Raw genomic sequence first — 17,127 nt, forward strand, 5'->3', positions numbered from 1 at the left:
ACTGTTCTGCTCCTCACAGAAAGACACTTCATCATCAACACTGAGATTACAAGCAAACATGTTCTTTGCTGCATTTCTGCTGCTTCTGTTTGTTCTACAGACCTGCCGGCTCACAGCAGCACAGAGTGTCGGCAACACATCTGTGATGCAGTTCATTTCGTTCAGGGGAGACTCATGGTGACTTTTAATCATGGCTGCGGTGCCCTGGCAGGTGGTCTAAGTGCCCTTCATTACAGGCCGGTCCTTCTCTAGAGAATGTACTCCTCTGCTGCTGGAGACCGGGTCGCCCACATTACCTGCAGACCATTAATTAACCATACAAGAGCTTTGTCTCAGCAATGGCCCTCTGGCTGTGCAGAGCACTATCTGTTAGAGGCTGGACACTTTCTAGGCAAGATCAATGGTGATATTGTTTTTCTACATCAGCCTAAAAGACGTCCAGGTGGGCAGTTACCATCAGGTAATGCCAGGAGAGAGAAGGTATCAAAGGAGCATAACCCTAATTCCTGCATGACTCTGTGTGTGTGTGTTTGTTTGTTGCCGGTAAATTGACTTTACATTATGTACAGTCAAAAGTATCTCAACAATTGTAAGATATGGAAAAAGCTACAATGTGAGGATAGTTTTGTTGAACACTTTCACTAATTTGTGGGTCATTTCGAGGCTTGTGGTTAGGGCCGGGGTTACGGATGAGGTTAATATTACACATTAACCATTAATTATTATTAACTTGCATTAGTTATTAGATTAAAGGTATTCAACCACCATGGAGCAGTGTGACAGAGAGGGCAGGCGAGAACACTTTTAGGAGATGTAAACATAGATATAAAGGAGAAATGCAACATTTTCTTAAGAGTGTGTTAAGCCAAAAGTGACAGTAGTGATTTGTAAAGAATGTGAAGCATGTTAATTGTGATATTCATGTTGGTTCTAATTTTTCTTTATTCTATTTTTCACACTCCTGATTTGGTAGTGTGTGAATGGACGCTGGGGCGTAGAGTTGGTTTATGTAATTGATTGAATGATTTTGGAATGATTGATATAGAACAGGGGTAGGACTAGATGAGCAACTATTAAGATATTTTTTCATAATGTGTCCACTGTATGTTATGGAGGACAAAATCCACAGTCATTTTCCAGTTCAAGTTTAACTGTCAAAAAGCAGCTTGTTTTTGGAAGCATGTTAAAATAAATCTCTTAATGGCCAGCATGAATGGGAAGGTTCCAGCAAACACAACCTGGTTCACCATTCATATGGGCACCTGAATATTGTTTATAGGACTCCTACACTCCTAAAGCATAACATTTCAAAATGAACAAAAACAGTGATTTTCATTGTTAATTGATTAGTTCCATATAAATCCCTGTAATACTCCTGACACTAGGCTTCTCCTGCCAGGTTATCACTCTGCAATAATGTTGCATCACACACAAAAATGTGCTTGTTATATTGTTCAATTGGTTATGATTCAGATAGATTTTTCTACAGCTTCCCACTCTGCTTTGCTATGTAATACTCCCTATAATTAAACAGATAAGTGAGTAGTACTTAATCTGTTTATAGGAATTTAACTGTATCGGATTGTTTTTTCAGAAAAATACCTTAGGGAACCTACTGCCATCCGTAATGTATCTCATTACAATAAGTACCAATTTGTGTGATACATAAAACGGATTATGAACTTTCACAAGACAGATCGCAATCAAATCTTTTCTGCACATGTCAAACAGGTTACTTGTAAGCAGTACAATACCCAAGACATCCTGACATGAATCTGGTACTGCATATGATACCATGCTCAAGGTTTTGAGGGAACACATGAAGAGAACACTAAGGTTTCAAACTAGATCAGTCATTCATGCATGACAGAGTGCTATTTACGTGAGGACATGTTCTGCAGTGGTGGGAGGGGTGGAGGGTCATAAGCATTCCGTGAAGCCACTTCTTTATTTTCCTCAAAGAGTCAGAACCCATTAAAAATTTAAATTAGGCTTCTCTGAAGAGAATGAATGTACACCCACAATGAATTTGTGTGTGTGCACACGTGTGTGTGCATGAGGAGGGTTGGGAAGAATCTGTATTACAGTAATAACTCCTTGTGTGCTGTTTAAGCTGTGCATGCTCATGCATGAGTGTGCAGACCACACACACACACACACACACACACACACACACACACACACACACACACACACACACAAATACACAACCCCCGAAAAAGTCTACAGATAAATATAAACCCTGTCTTTGTCTGTTTTCAAAACAATTCAGTTACACTAGCAATCTGTCTGATTCAAACTGAATTTGTTGTGTTAAATTGCAAATTTGAGTCTTAGCTAGTGTTTGTACATAGACATGTTGTGTTGACAGCAGAATGTAGCAGGGCTTTGTGAAAGGAAAACATCTATAAGCAGGGGAATCACACTTGGTCTTGACTAAGTCAGCAGAATATTAAATCCACATTCTCATCTGCTCTACACCTTAATGTTAACCCATGCTACATATTTTTTATGAATGTACAGTGGAAACATCGGGTCAGATTTGAAGCAAAGGCTGACTGACACAAATACATAACATTGAAAGAAGGTGAATTACTCTAATAAAAGGACTCAATCTCCTTGTTTTCTCATAAAATATGATTCTGGCATAGCACACGTATGGACGTATATAGCATAAACACGTGTGTGTGAATGTAAGTTTTATGACCTAACATAGAGGCATACATGTGGGTGAATGTTTCAAGTCTTATGCTTTCTCTCTACTCTTACAGCTGTAAATGATGTATAATAATAGGTAGAAAATGGGGATCATCTGTAATGTGGTCTTTATTAACATGTTTTGCTCTTACATGTCCATTGGCTTTGTGCTGCTAGCCAGAACGTTGCTAATGCTCTCGTGCAGTGGTTAAGACCAAGCCTCCAACCTGAAAGTTTGAAAGCTTTGTCTCAATATGTGAGTATTTTTTAAGTAACATTTTTAAATAACTGTTAAGTCAATTTAATCATGTTTTTGGGCAATGATGTAAAACACACACACACACGCATACGCACATGCACGCACGCACACACAGACAAACACGCACACACGTCTATAAACACTGACAGTATGTCAGGGTGTTTCATTCTTACAGCGTTGAAGTAAAGCCCAGTGTTATAAGGAAAGGTTTTATCTTTGCACTGCTTCAGGGAGGAAGCAGCACACGCATCAAAGAACATCAGATCCCTTCCCAAATCTGCACAGAAACACAGTAGCAGGCTAGTAGGTTGAATCCTCAGACTTATTTACTCCAACAAATCATATGCACCAGGAGAGCTTTACTCAGTTTTCCCTCTCATTAACTGCTTTCTTTGGAAACAACAATGTTCTCTGACAGCAGTAGACAGAAAGTTTCAGAATGGCACTCGGTTTAGTGATCATCTTTGCTTTTATGTTTTATTTATTCAAGTTTAGAATACATATTTAGACAGTAGGCTAATGCACAAAAATGCTGAATAACCACATTTAAAAAAATGATTATTGCTCGTGTCATTGTGTAGCACTTACAATCGGTATAATTGTTTTGTCAGCAAACAAAAATGTAGACAGAACACAGTGAACCAGGAATTAAATTAATTTTAATTATTTCCCTCTGAAACCAATTACAGCGATAGTAGTAGAATTTGTTTTATTTTTGAGGCCATGTTATTAAAGTGCCCATATTATGTTATGGTTCATAATTGTATTTAGAGGTTGCACCAGAATAGATTTACATGGTTTTATTTCGAAAAACACCATATTTTAGTTTTACTGCACTGCAGATCCTGTTTTCACCCTGTGTGTTTAGGTCTCTGTTTTAGCTACAGAGTGAGACATCTCGCTTGTTTTAGCTACAGAGTGAGACATCTCCCTTTTGTTCCATCTTTGTTGTAGGTAAGCACTACTAGCCAGTCAGAAGCAGGGTATGAGGGCGTGCCACTCTAGCAGCTAGGTGTGCATTATAACGTTTGTTACAAAGTGATGCAAAATGACACGTGTTCGTCACGGAAAGAAAGGCTGAACTACAATAAAGGTGTTCAGAGCAGTTTAACAGAAAATGTTTTCTGTTGGAGATGGTACCTCCCTTTGGGTTGGACTTTGGGCTTTTTCACATTGTAAACCTATCACATGCACAAACAAATATATATTACACAATAAAGGAAATGGAAAAAGCCCAAAAGCATCATATAAGCACTTTAATTTATTTTTCATTTCCCCCGGTGGCCAGAATGGTATGTTTTGTTTTCTTTATCTTTCTTTTCTTTTTGCTTTTTGACTTTACAGATTGCCACATATTTGTGTGGTAATCATGATAATCTCTGCATAGAATATATATATATATATATATAAATTGTGTATATAGAGAATAAGTAAGCAGTGTAGGTCCTCATATGTCTAGTGACACAGTTATAGGATGAAGGATTGCGTGAAAAAATAAGATTGAGATGTTGTTCTATTTGTACACAGTATTAGGTCTTCTGTACATAAATGGTTCAATTTAGTGTACAAACTCCGGGTTGTTTTGTTAAATTTAGAACACTATCTGATGAAACTCCTCTGCTGATCTCCCCGCTTGTTGCTGTTTATATAACACATACTGTATCTGTTTGATCTTCTGAGCATAAACTGTATCTCTTATGAACAACTCAAAGACATGCAGTCTTAAGCAACAAAACCAGACAGAAATTATTTTGTTTTATTCCAGACTTTATCAAAATCTATTGAAAGTGATGCCTTATGAATCACGCTGCGAGGCCACTGGAGGTTGTGACGTAGAGAATGTTGAAAGAGCTGTATTCTCTGCTGATGTGGTGGTTCCACTTCACAGAGCTTTATCTGGTTTAAAAGTGAAGCCGTTCAGTTTCTGACAGCTTAGCAAATGGCCCACATTCACTCAACATCATTATTAGCTATTGTGTCCTTGGAGCTGTCACCTGTGAGATAGGTAAAATAATATCAGAAGAGGCTTCTTAAATCTTGAGCCATGTGAGGCAAGATTGTTTTGTGTATTATGCATGACAGTGAAAAGCTGTTGCATTCATATGCATTCACATTATTTTTTAAATCTTATCTCACAATACTTGAAAGCTGCTGTCAAAATCTACTTTCTAACACTTCTAGGAGAGTGTTTTCTCTTCTGCAGGAGAAAAATATAGATAGATCATTAATCATCTCTTTTCTTGTCTCCCCCTGTTTCTCTGACTTGCATCAGGCTCAAAGAATATATTGCTTCTTTTTTTATCTTGATCAGATTCTTTTTCATTTTCTGCATATCATATTAGTACAGTTGGTTTTGCTTCTCCGTCCAGTTTGTATAAAGATATGTAATGGACATTGGATAATGGAGATGTTGTAACAAAGACAAAAGTGGGTAAATATTACAGTTCTTGTAGTCAATCAAAAGGCTCCTTTTGGGTAAAAACCTTGTGTCTTTAAAATGCAATATGTAGTCAATGGATTTTATCGGTCAAAGACATGCAACATTATTTTCAATAAAACAACAGTAATATTAAAAAAACTAACAAAATGTTTTTTTAAATGATGTGCAGCAAACCCAACACTTGACTTTACCAGCTCCAGTTAAAATTTAAAAAATGTGAACTCCTGTAACAATTTAAGCCGCTAATATGAATATTATTTTTTTGCCATGTCCATGCTATTTTAACGTTTTTTTTAATTGATAAAGCCCTTTTTGTACAAAATTGCAACCCAAGGTTCCTAACAATACAAAAAAAGACAGCAATACTATAAACATACATTTTAAAAAGTTTACAAGAATACTTAACTGAAAAGGTATGTTTTAAGATTCCTTTTAAAGGTGTTTACAGATTGTGAGACTGTATGTATACTTCATGTAAACCAGATTTCAGGAAAACAACAAAGAGTAAGAAACACAACGGGACCAGAGAAGGAGAGAGGGTGGGTGAACAGGGTAAGACAGAGTCAGAGAAATCCATTAAATTCTTTTGAAATATAAATATATGTATCTGTTTTCAAATATGTTTCCCATTCCTTCGGTGAGAGACCATACTGTACTGAAAGATTTATTCATTCTGGATTTCCACATGTGTGGACTACAAGAAAGACGCCTGATGGCTCTTCAGTTTAGTCTACCTCACTGATCTCCTCATGTTTCCTGCAGTAGCACCTTCTCTGCCCACCACTTCTCCATGTGTGTGTGCACTAGGCTATTTTTTTTTAAACGGTCCTCACCTGCTAAATAGAGTTTTTTTCACGGCACACAAATAAATAACAATAAACTATATATTTAAAAAACCTTGTGTTTTTTGCTGATGACAAATGAACAGTGCTGAAAAGCAAACCTAATGGGATAATATTCTCAGAAGAAAGAGAGTTGGAGTACTGGCTGAACCTGCAGAAAGCACTGCAGTCATCTGTTTTGTACTTGGCTGCAGACAGACTTGTATAGACACAGACTTGATGAGAATTTTGGGATGCCCAATCACGAAATGCTATGGATATTTTGAAGCAGCCTTTGGAGCGCCACTGTGACAGAAAAGGGAGCACGGAACCATAGTTAATAATGTAATAAGCTTTATGGCTCATGGCTATATTTGTACTCTGTGAAACAACAGCAGAAATGATTGTGTTTTTACTTTGAGCATGTGTGTGTGTGTGTGTGTGTGTGTGTGTATGTGTGTGTGTGTGTGTGTGTGTAAACCACATATGCGCCAAAATTATAATTTTTTGCGTGTCTATGAAAGAGAGACTGTAAATATTCTCCCCAGTAGACTGCCCACATATGCCAAATTCTTCATGACCCCGAGCATTTTCAACTATGGCTTTGCTCAACTACGGTATGGACAGGATGTCTTCATTTCTGGTCTGACAGCTTTTAAAGCTGGAGAGAGATTTTGTTCCATAAGTGTTTTTGTAAATTCATTCAACCATTTCCCTCTCCGCAAGTTAAAGCGGGATGCTATGTGTACAGCCAACTCAGTCTCACGGCAATTCGTGAAATGGTCGCGTTATTTAATCTATTGATTTGTGTACAAGGTCATGTTTATGTAGTTTTTTTTGTGGTGGTGAGCACGAATTTTAATCAAAGTCAATGGAAAGCATTTTTGTGATCACAGCACGACTAAGTTAGCGAGTAGTATGAAAAGCCGAGGTAGCCGGGTAGGAGATGGGTTAAACAACACAGGACTTTCACCCCAGAGACTGGGGATCATTTTCCAACTGTGGCTTTTTATTTCCCCGTTGTTCTTTTCCTTAACACAACTGTCCCGTTGTTGTTGCTCATCCCTTAGAGACAGTGGATCGTCTCCTTGTGTTCGAGGGGTCCTTTCCCCTAAACCCAACCTCCTTAAAGACGCTTCCCATCATGTTTGGAGCACAACGATTAAAAGTCGTGCTCACCTTCACGAAACACAGGCTTTTAGCTGGGTGGGGCTACACTTAGGCACAGCATTGCTTGGAGCTAAATGCTAATGTCAGCATGCTAACATGCTAATATGTAGCAGGTATACTGTTTACCATCTTCATCATCTTAGTTTAGTGTGTTAGCAATGCTAACTTTAGCTAATACGCACTACCGAGGCTCATTGTAGTCATTAACTAGAATGTTGGTCAAAATAAAAACAATCTCATGGTGGTGCTAGATAAAAAGCAAGGGGATCAATTTATTACAATCCATCCTTAGGACATCTGGATATTTTACAATCCTTCCGCGTCTTTAAAGTGTGGTTTTATTTTTGCATTTGTTGCAAGTGTTTTATTTCCCCAGTTGATAGATTGGGATCCTGGCCAAGTTAAGTAATGACTTCACACTGCATTGCTCTTCTGCGGAGCACTAGCGTGATTTTCAGATATGCACTGGCACAAAAGGACCATTAATATGCATGTTGTTACTTTTATATTTATTGATCTAGTAACACTGACAGTTTATTACTGTGGTTGTTTAGTTTTTTTCCAATGTGCGTGATACCAGGCCTTTATCTTGACCAGATTGGTCCTCGGATACAGCAGCAGAAACAGCTGGTTGTCAGGGGTGACCACAAGAGCGAGCGAGTTAGAGAGAGAGAGAGAGAGAGAGAGAGATTTGTTGTACAGCTTTCTGAGTGGCTACCCTTTTTGCTCATCATAGTATGTGCTGTGCTCTCTATCTACCCCTACATAATGACAGAAAATCAAAAGGTTTCCATGGGAACTAAATAGATGTTAGATCAGTGGATTCAGCCTTCAGTTGTCAGATTGTTGTCTGTAATCACAACATTTCAGTAACGTAGAAACAATTTTGAGTTTTTTTTTTAATTTTTTAATTTTGTTTCTGTATTTTGAAAATAACTCCTTCAGATCACACTCAGTCAGTACACTTATCCAACTGTTCACATATACAAATATTCCCCAACGAGGGTTTTATCAGACGTCCCACACTGGTTCAATACGGTACGACCATAGATATTAAAATGATAACCACAACAGTATGAACACTAATACAAAAATATATCATTGTTTAGACATTTTACATAATTCTAGTGTTATTTTGTCTTTTCAGTATCATTAACAAGTACTCTGAAGAGACCAAGTAAATTCTACTTACAAGTATAGTCGTGTAGCCAAAGCCTGTAGGTGCGTCCCACTGAGCCCATGAAAGATACAATTGCATTGATTGACACTTTCTTTCATTACGATGAACATAGTCAGTGTTGTTTATCCTGACATGATTCCACGGCTGCATTTTCTATCTCTAAAGAACAGCTGTTTTACTGGGCGTACATCATTTAGCGTGCATAGGGATGTAGTTCTGTTTTACGTTGCTTAAAGAAATAAACACTTCCTATGCTCATTATTATTACTAGTGGTTTGACGAGACACTCACGAGACAAGACATTACATTGTTTTCCATTCCCGATAACGAGACATTTAACACCATTTTAAAGAAAACTTCACTGACGATTAATGAAAAGTAGACTTTTATTTTATTAAAAGTCACAAAATGTAAAAGTAGCACTGTGACTTTGCCACAAACTCAAATGGTGCTTCTCTCCTGTATAATTAACCTCTTCTGACCTAAGAACTGCGGCGTTTCCACCGGGATTTCAAAAAGCCGCCACACAAATGATTTAAAAGTGGCATGTAACATTGCGTACCATTCATATTTTTACTGGTTACAACACCAGTACCTGAAATTATGTGCTGGTACCCAACAGTGCCTTTCTTTTTGGGGTACATACCCTCTGTAATAATAAAAAGATGTTCCAAACTTCCAAAAATGTTTTCCTATTTACTTAGAACGTTTTATTTTTCTCCCTAAATTAAAAATTAGTAATATCTTAATTGCTCTTCATTGTTTTATTTGTTTTTGTGTGTGCAATAGAAATAAGTTGCATTGCCTTAACCTACAACCTCCAGCCTGTCTCAGGTACCGACATTTTCCACTGACTGATTTAATGTGAATTGTGATGGTTGTGAACCTCGTCAATTCCGATGTAATTTGGTCGGTACCCAACCATAGGTGGGGGATCGTCTATGCTAATTTCGAGGTCAAAGCCAGACCCCATCATGCGGGCTGCAGCTCTGCATATAGCTCCTAAATACAGTACATTGTCATATTTTAATTAAACGAGATTGAGCTCATCACACCTCCAGTAACTACTGGAAGCCTGTGTCACCCAAAAGCAAAGCTCCATCAGATTGTGGTTGCACAGACAGTACTCATTTGCAAGATCAATTCATTGGTGGTTTTGGTATTTTCATGACATACCTAATGTTGATGAAAATAAAAATACAAAATATGAAGAAAAATACCTCACACTTCAACTCCACATCATGTTTTAGATCCTGCGGAGCTTTAAAAGCTGGACATAAATCATTTAGACAAACAAGACTGATGATGGAGATCTGTGCTTAGTTTTAAAAATGAATTCCAGCAGGGGAAAGCAGTCGGTGTAAGTGTGTGCATTCATGCACATCTCTGAGAGTGTTCACGTACCTTGCAACAGAGCTATCAACTTGTGCTTAACTTACCAGCGTAAAGACTGAAATCATGTGTGTTGCTTCCATTCAGTGAAATGCCCTCTACTGTAATTGGTTTCATCTGTAGGTTTCATCAAGTGCCATGTCTCTTTTTATAATGTGCTTTTATGTACCTCTGCAGAGTTCCCAGCCTGTTCCAACTGCCTCTCCCCACATGTGCATCGGACCTCACTCTTTGATTAAATTCTGAAAGCATGTCCAGCCTTGGTATAGTCCTGTTATTCAGGATGTCTCAATGTGCCTTATGAGAGTTTGGTATCCATTTGTGCAGTTGGGCAAAAGCCGCCCCAGAAGTTATGTTAATTTTCCTACCCTACAACCTTGGGGCTGTTCTGCTCTCTCTAATGACTAAGCAGAAGTTGACAGAGAAGATAAAACAGCAGCAGTTAAAGTACAATGTATAGCAAGATCAAAGAAATTATTGCGGGGCTTTAATGGGCTTTTGCTCATATATTATCTAACCCTATATAGTGTGACAACTCAAAATACCAATAATTAATTAATTAATCTGTTCATTTCACAAATGTTATCTGATATCTTGTCCTCTATGTTCCAATGATGCTTGTGTGTGCATTTACTTCCATTAAAAGTCCCACAACAAACAATTTCTTTGCAAAAGAATACTCAATAAATCTCATACATCCACTCCATCAAATGCCAGTCTAACCATTGTCTGGCTGAGTGGCATCTAGATAGATGTTCCAGAAGGGCTTTTAACCTCAACCTCTAAATAAGCCACCATTCACTCTGAAACACACTGTATAATGGAATAAATAAATTGACATATTTTGGCATATGCTGATGGTCCCGCCTCTAGGATTAGTCATGGCATTGAAGAGAATGCTCTCTCCTTGTCTGACTGCAGGCCTGCATCAGTGCTCTTCCTGTCTCATTCCCTCCATTTGCACCTGTCCAGTGTCTCTTTAACTTGCACAGCCACATGACCAGATCAGAGAAGCCTGGTTATCCAAGTAATGGCTTTTCTTCTGTTGATTCCTCCTGGGTCATGGCCCTGCGTCCAGTGATGTATGCTCCTTGCCACGACACTGGACAGCTCATCTCTTTCAGCCAAATGCACCTCTGAATAAGCACATCCACCCTGGGCCAATCTCTGAATAGCTGCTGTCATTGACATCTACTGAAAGCACTTTAACTATTTAGACCCATGTAATAAGGCTTGAGAGTACTATTGGAAGGTTAAGAGGAGACATCATCTGTTGGCAGAGGTTCTTTTCCCTTTTCTGCTGAGGCAGCCACAGGATTGTCTTAAGGCTGCACCAACAGCATCACGTTTTTATTAATATGATGATCAATGTTCGTTTTCATGAACCTCTAATAGCTCCAACATGGGTTTTGTCAATGGGCAACTATTCAGTCTAATTATGCAGCAAATCACAGATTCCTTTTCTGTCCCCAACTTTTACCCTGCTTGTTTTGGTGTAGCACCAAATACACACTCAATCTGGCTACATTAATCACCCTTTCTTTAAACTCCTCTATGGCATTTCTTCAGCATGAGAAACCCACGCTGACACACCGTGAAATACAGCCTTTAGACTTTAATGGAAAAACTGGCCAAATGTGGAGTGTGAAATGAATATATGAATCACAAATAAAGCAATAAGGAAAAGCAAAACCAAATGGCCATCTCTCTCCCCCCCCCAAAAAAAGAAATGCCATGGACTTTCACCCTCTCTTTCTCCGTCTGTCTTTATTTTTTTTCCTCTTTCCTGCTACCTCCCTAATGTACCCTCCTCAATCCCACTGACATTCACCACACGTCTGATGAATATCGGTCCATGTCCTCCAGGAGACATATTTCATTATCATGCTGCCACAGACCCATCTCCCTTCTAATCAATGACCATGCAGCACAGCAGCCGGCATGAACAATCAAGACACACACAGCAAAACCTTCGTAAATAATCAAACCATTGGATGAACACAAACGAGTATCAATGGACCGAAGTAATCTATATCTCAGACAACACATAGCTGATTCACCCACATCTGCGCAGATGAATAAAGATAGAAATCTAGCAGAAAAGCCCCGGCTGTCCTCTTACCTGCGTGTCTCTGTGGTAGTCCTGTCTTTGACTGTGCTCTATGAAGACCCTTGGTCTACACAGCAATGCCCTCCTATATGGGCATGCATCTGTGGGGCAAATCAGAGGTCTGCCTTGTATCTGTCAGCATGGAAAAGAGGATGGATCAAGGATCAGAGATTCCTCCCAGCTGGCAGCCCCCTCTAGCGCATCTCCTTGTGTCTCACGTTCTCCCGGGTCACTCCAGCCAGCCCCTCAGCAACCAATTCAGAGGGGGGGGGGTGGGAGGTGCTTAGAGCACTGAAGCGGACATGGATTGCCGAGCAGAGCACCTCCTCCTCCTTCATGTTTGACTGCAGCCAGTGGACATGCTACAGCTGGAGCCTCGGTCCACCTCCCGTTTTCTCCCTGTGCTTGTATGTGAGTGTGTCAGTGCGTTTCTGTGTTTGCGCACACAGAGCTGTCTCCGCTCTGTGTGCTGTGTTCAAAACGAAGTCTCTTCCCAAACTGTTAATTCTGCCGATGGCTCTGAGATGTTGAGGCAGTGTGAGAGAGGCAGAGAGGGAGAGAGAGAGGGAGAGAGAGAGAGGGGAGAGGGAGCTAGCTGCACATGTTAATAATTGTTATTTAACGCCTTTTATGTATATGATGTGATTGTTGACATTTGCACATTATTTGATATTTATTGCTAATCATCTACCAATGTATATACTTTTGTAAATACTCAGTACTGCTCTGGCAATATGTGTTTCTGATCAGGTATGCGAGTAAAGCAAAGAGAGAAAAAGACAGAGAGAGAGGTGTGTTGGAACGGGGGACAAAGAATTGCAATGGAGAGTATAGAAAAGGTTGTTTTCCTTCCTGCTATCTGTATCAGTTCAATCAGTGATGCATGGCCATGGCTGAGTTAATGAGCCATCCATACACATGTACAGTAGGGGCACACTCTTACGTATTTTAAGAGTGTGCATGCTATCTATATGAGTTTTGCACACAGTAGCTTCCATGTTTACTGTGTGCAGATATATTCCTGTTAGTCATTTTAATGTTAATGAGCATGTTTTGAATTGCTAGCTGAGAACGTTTTAGCCTGCTGTGTACACATGCACAGATTTAGCAGACACAGCCAAACACGTACAGAAGAGGAACACCTCAGGCTATCAGTATAACAGCCATGATAACCTGCAACTGTAATAGGCTACCTGCCTCACTGAATGCCCAGAGGAATGCTATATCACACCTCGACAGTGCAAAGGAGAGGAGAGGAGAGGAGAGGAGACCCTCCAAAATAAACCTGAAAGGCAGGTGGGCCATTTTGTTAGAGGGAGAATCAGCAAGGAGAAGGAAAGAAAATGATAGTCAAGAGGTGAAATGTGGAGGCTCTGTTTCACTGACAGTGCGCTCTGTTTTGTTCTCTAAGCATGCAGTCTGTTTTGCATTGACTGCCTCAAGAATTAAAGAGAGAGACAGAAATAGAATAAAGAAGAAGGAACATCTGGAGATAGGAAGAAAGGGTTTTGAAATTGACAGAGAAAGAAATACAGAGAGGAAAAGAGAGAAAAAAAATGCACATTTTCGCATCTGATTAAAAAAAAGCATCCTCTTTAGTTAAGTCTTTGTCTTCAGTAGAATAAAGCATGTCCTCTGTTCAGATTGAAATCAGGATTCATGTTTAAACAGCAAAGAAAAACAGCGGCTACCCTTGTCAACCTGACAGGAAAGGCTATCCACAATCTCCCAGCATCTGTGCAATGTCTAGACAGACAGAATTGCCCATTTTAAGCAGTGGAAAGACCCTCTCCTTGCAGGATGTTCTTGCCTGCTGACAGCCACACCAACTTTCTGACTAACTTTCTTGATAATCAACACAGCCCTCTGTGTCACAGAAACACTAGTTTACATCCTCAACGTTCCACTTACAGGATTTCTCCTGTGCTGCCGGAAAATTTGCCAGATGTCTTTTTTTTGGCCGGATGTCTGTAAACTATGGTGTATTTCTGAGGACTAACTGCCCCTCAGATCTCTGCAGGGTAAACCCAGACAGCTAGCTAGGCTATCTGTCCTAGCTGAGTTGTCTGTGGCCTGACAAACAACTTTTGAACACACACATGTTCAACCAAAACAAGTTCCTTTCCGAGGTTATTATGCAGCGGCACCGTGGCTCTGTCCGGCGCTTGGCACCACCCATGATGATGGTGATTGGTTTAAAGAAATGCCAATAAAGCACAGTACATTTTTCTCCCATCAAGGAATTGTGTGTTGACTTTTCCTCTACCGCAGCGCCATGAAGGAAGGTCTGGCAAAGCGAGACTACAGAAACACTGAATTCTCCCAGAAATGAGTGCCTGACCATGCATGACCAATCATATCCTTAAAGAGTGAATTTTGAAAATGTAAATGATGGAAAGGACTGTGAATAAAAATGAAGAGGAAACATGAAAAGGACGTCATAAATGTAAAAGGAACTGAAAAACCACAGTTTAAAATTCACTCACAGTGCGCGTTCATTGACTATTAGCTTCATCCCACAGCAGAGCTTAGTGTAGCCTTGCTGAATCCAGACCTAAACCTGCAGGGGAAACATTTCTGCGCTGACCTGGGGTGTGATTTTGAAAGCTATTCCTGTCGCTCGGCTGTGTTAATCTAACTCTGTAATCTGCTGCTAAATCAGGCTTTAGGAATGAGCCGAGGCAACTACTGAGGTGGTGAAGAATCAGGCTCGTGGAGTGTGTGTGTGGGGTAATTATGCATGAGGAAGACGGTTAGTGCTGCGCTGGATGTTGGCAGAGGACTAACAGATGGTAATTCCCTCTTGCTCCTGCACTTCTGGCAGACCTCTGGATTACAAATGAACTGGTACCTACATTCAGGAACACATATCAACTGCCACACTGCTGTTACCGCTGGAAGAGAAACTGGAAAATTTAGCAACATAAGCAGAATCGTGCCAGAGACTTTTTAAGCTCTTAAAATTGTTCTTTTTGAACTTCTTGATAGGACTTACATACAGCAAACACACCACAAGCATGATTTCGGGCAAAAACCTTACATAGGTGGAAGCAAATAAAAAATACAGGCATAAAGTAACTAAACTAATATAATTATCTTTGATGAGACAAAGCTGACTGGTGCAAACTCAATGTTCACTTATTTTTTACAAGCTTGATCCAAATAATTGAGGTGCAGGTTAAAAATATTAAGTTCATTAGCTTAAAAATGTTATGAAGGAAAGTTAAGTAAGTCTGTGATCCCTGAAATTGACGTGACTTAATCCACTTAAGAGAAGAAACTGTTACGGGGGGGTGGATGAGGGCCCAAATGCAGAGACGAGGAGGCCGGCAGGAACAGGTATACAGGAGGTTTTATTCAACCAAAGTTCAAAGCACAGGGAACGAAGGGTAAGGTCTAAGCTAAAATCCAAACCAGGCACGGGGGAAGACTGAAGTCCAAACAAAGGTCCAAATCAGGCAAAGAGGAAGGTGGCATACAGACAGGGAAAACTCACAGGGGATGGCAGGAACACTGGCAGGACAACGCAGACTGTGAAAACTCACAAGAGAGACAATCTAGACATGATGCAACAACCGGACAAAACAATCAAGCACTAGACAACGGGAACACAGAGGTTAAATACAAGAGTTAATGAGATAACAGGGAACAGGTGAGACAACAGGTGAGTCACATTAGGGCGGGGCAGGACAATCGGACAGACAAACGTAACGCTAGACAAGACTGAACAAGACAGGAAACCATACTATCAAAATAAAACAGGAAGCAGAACAAACATGCACAAAGGGGAACACAAGACAGGACCAAACAACACAAGATTGGGGAGAAGCTAAGACAAAACCACAAGGAGGCCAAACAGGAAATAATAACCCCAAACCACAACAGAAACATCAATATCATAGTTTTGAATTACAGAATCATTCAGTCCACTTCATAGAATAGAGGTTCCAAATAAGACGGCACTTAAACCACTTAAACAGACAAGTTTAGTTTTTAAGATGTTAACTACCATACAACACATGGGAGAGAGTATAGATATTATAAAGGAGGAAAAAAGTGGAGAACTAGTACTCGTCTACTTTGACTTGCTGACATACCACACACTGAATGAGTTAAAGAAAAAAACATGTGAATTTGCATTTTGGTAACATTCCTATAAGATGGAGTGATGCAATGGCTGTAATTTTTGTCTGCAGTGTTCAAAGCTTGACACAAATGACTTTTCTGACAGAGAAGAATCTCTGCTGTCCTTTGTGCTGTGAAGTCTTAGGGTGTCTCGTCCTCCTGTCATGCAGCCACAGCTTCTGTAATCAAAAAACCATACCGGCCATAAATTGAGACCCATTAATGAAGCAGCACAGGACGCCAAAAAGGAGCTCCAGAGATCCCTGATGCTCTTATGGGACTAACTGGAGCTTGTTAAGAAAGTTAAATTAAAGTTCGATCAAACAGCAGAACACATTAAGGGCCAGGCCCGACACACAGAGAGGCAAATTAATGAGAAATTTATGAAGCTTCACCACTAGAAGAGGAGGAGGAGGCCAGGATGGCTGCCATGAGGGAGGAAGAGGAGCAGAAGAGCCAAATTATGAAGTAGAAGATTGACAGGCAGTTCAGAGTCACAAAGGAGGAGCTGAGAACAGAAGACATACACGACTACGAGCCTACTGTAGAAAGAGTTGAACAGCTAGGGAGAGCCGCTCTCAGGAGTTCTGATAGATGTGGCCAAACATCTGGGCACCCTGACCTTCCACATCTTGGACATGAAGAAGGAGATAGCCTCCTTCATACCTGTTATTCTGGATCCGAACGCTGAAGGTCTGCATTTATTTATTCATTCATGTCTGAACAGCGTGAGATGTGGTAAAATACGAGGATTAAATATTACTGTGTCTTGGGTTCTGAGGGCTTTCACTCAGGGACTCACTGCTTTAGCAGTAACAGTATGGGTGGGGGGGGGGGAGAGAGATGGTCAAGTGAAAAGACTATCCTTTAAAAAATGCCTCCTTTAAGTCGTTTGTTCATGCATCAATTACGTACACATTAACATTCACAGTG

At 40.0% G+C, this 17,127-nt stretch overlaps 1 protein-coding gene across 1 annotated transcript in view; it reads right to left on the reverse strand.

The window, feature by feature from the left end:
- frmpd3 (FERM and PDZ domain containing 3) overlaps window positions 1-12,583 on the reverse strand; it is an 87,556-nt gene extending 74,973 nt beyond the window's left edge. The window contains exon 1 of the mRNA XM_034884433.1: window positions 12,082-12,583. The gene's annotated coding sequence lies outside the window, so the exon portion shown is untranslated. The remainder of the gene's footprint in view (window positions 1-12,081) is intronic.
- Window positions 12,584-17,127: the final 4,544 nt, after the last annotated feature.

Source organism: Etheostoma cragini, chromosome 10, assembly GCF_013103735.1.
Source record: "Etheostoma cragini isolate CJK2018 chromosome 10, CSU_Ecrag_1.0, whole genome shotgun sequence".
In the NCBI taxonomy this organism is placed as follows: Eukaryota; Metazoa; Chordata; class Actinopteri; order Perciformes; family Percidae; genus Etheostoma; species Etheostoma cragini.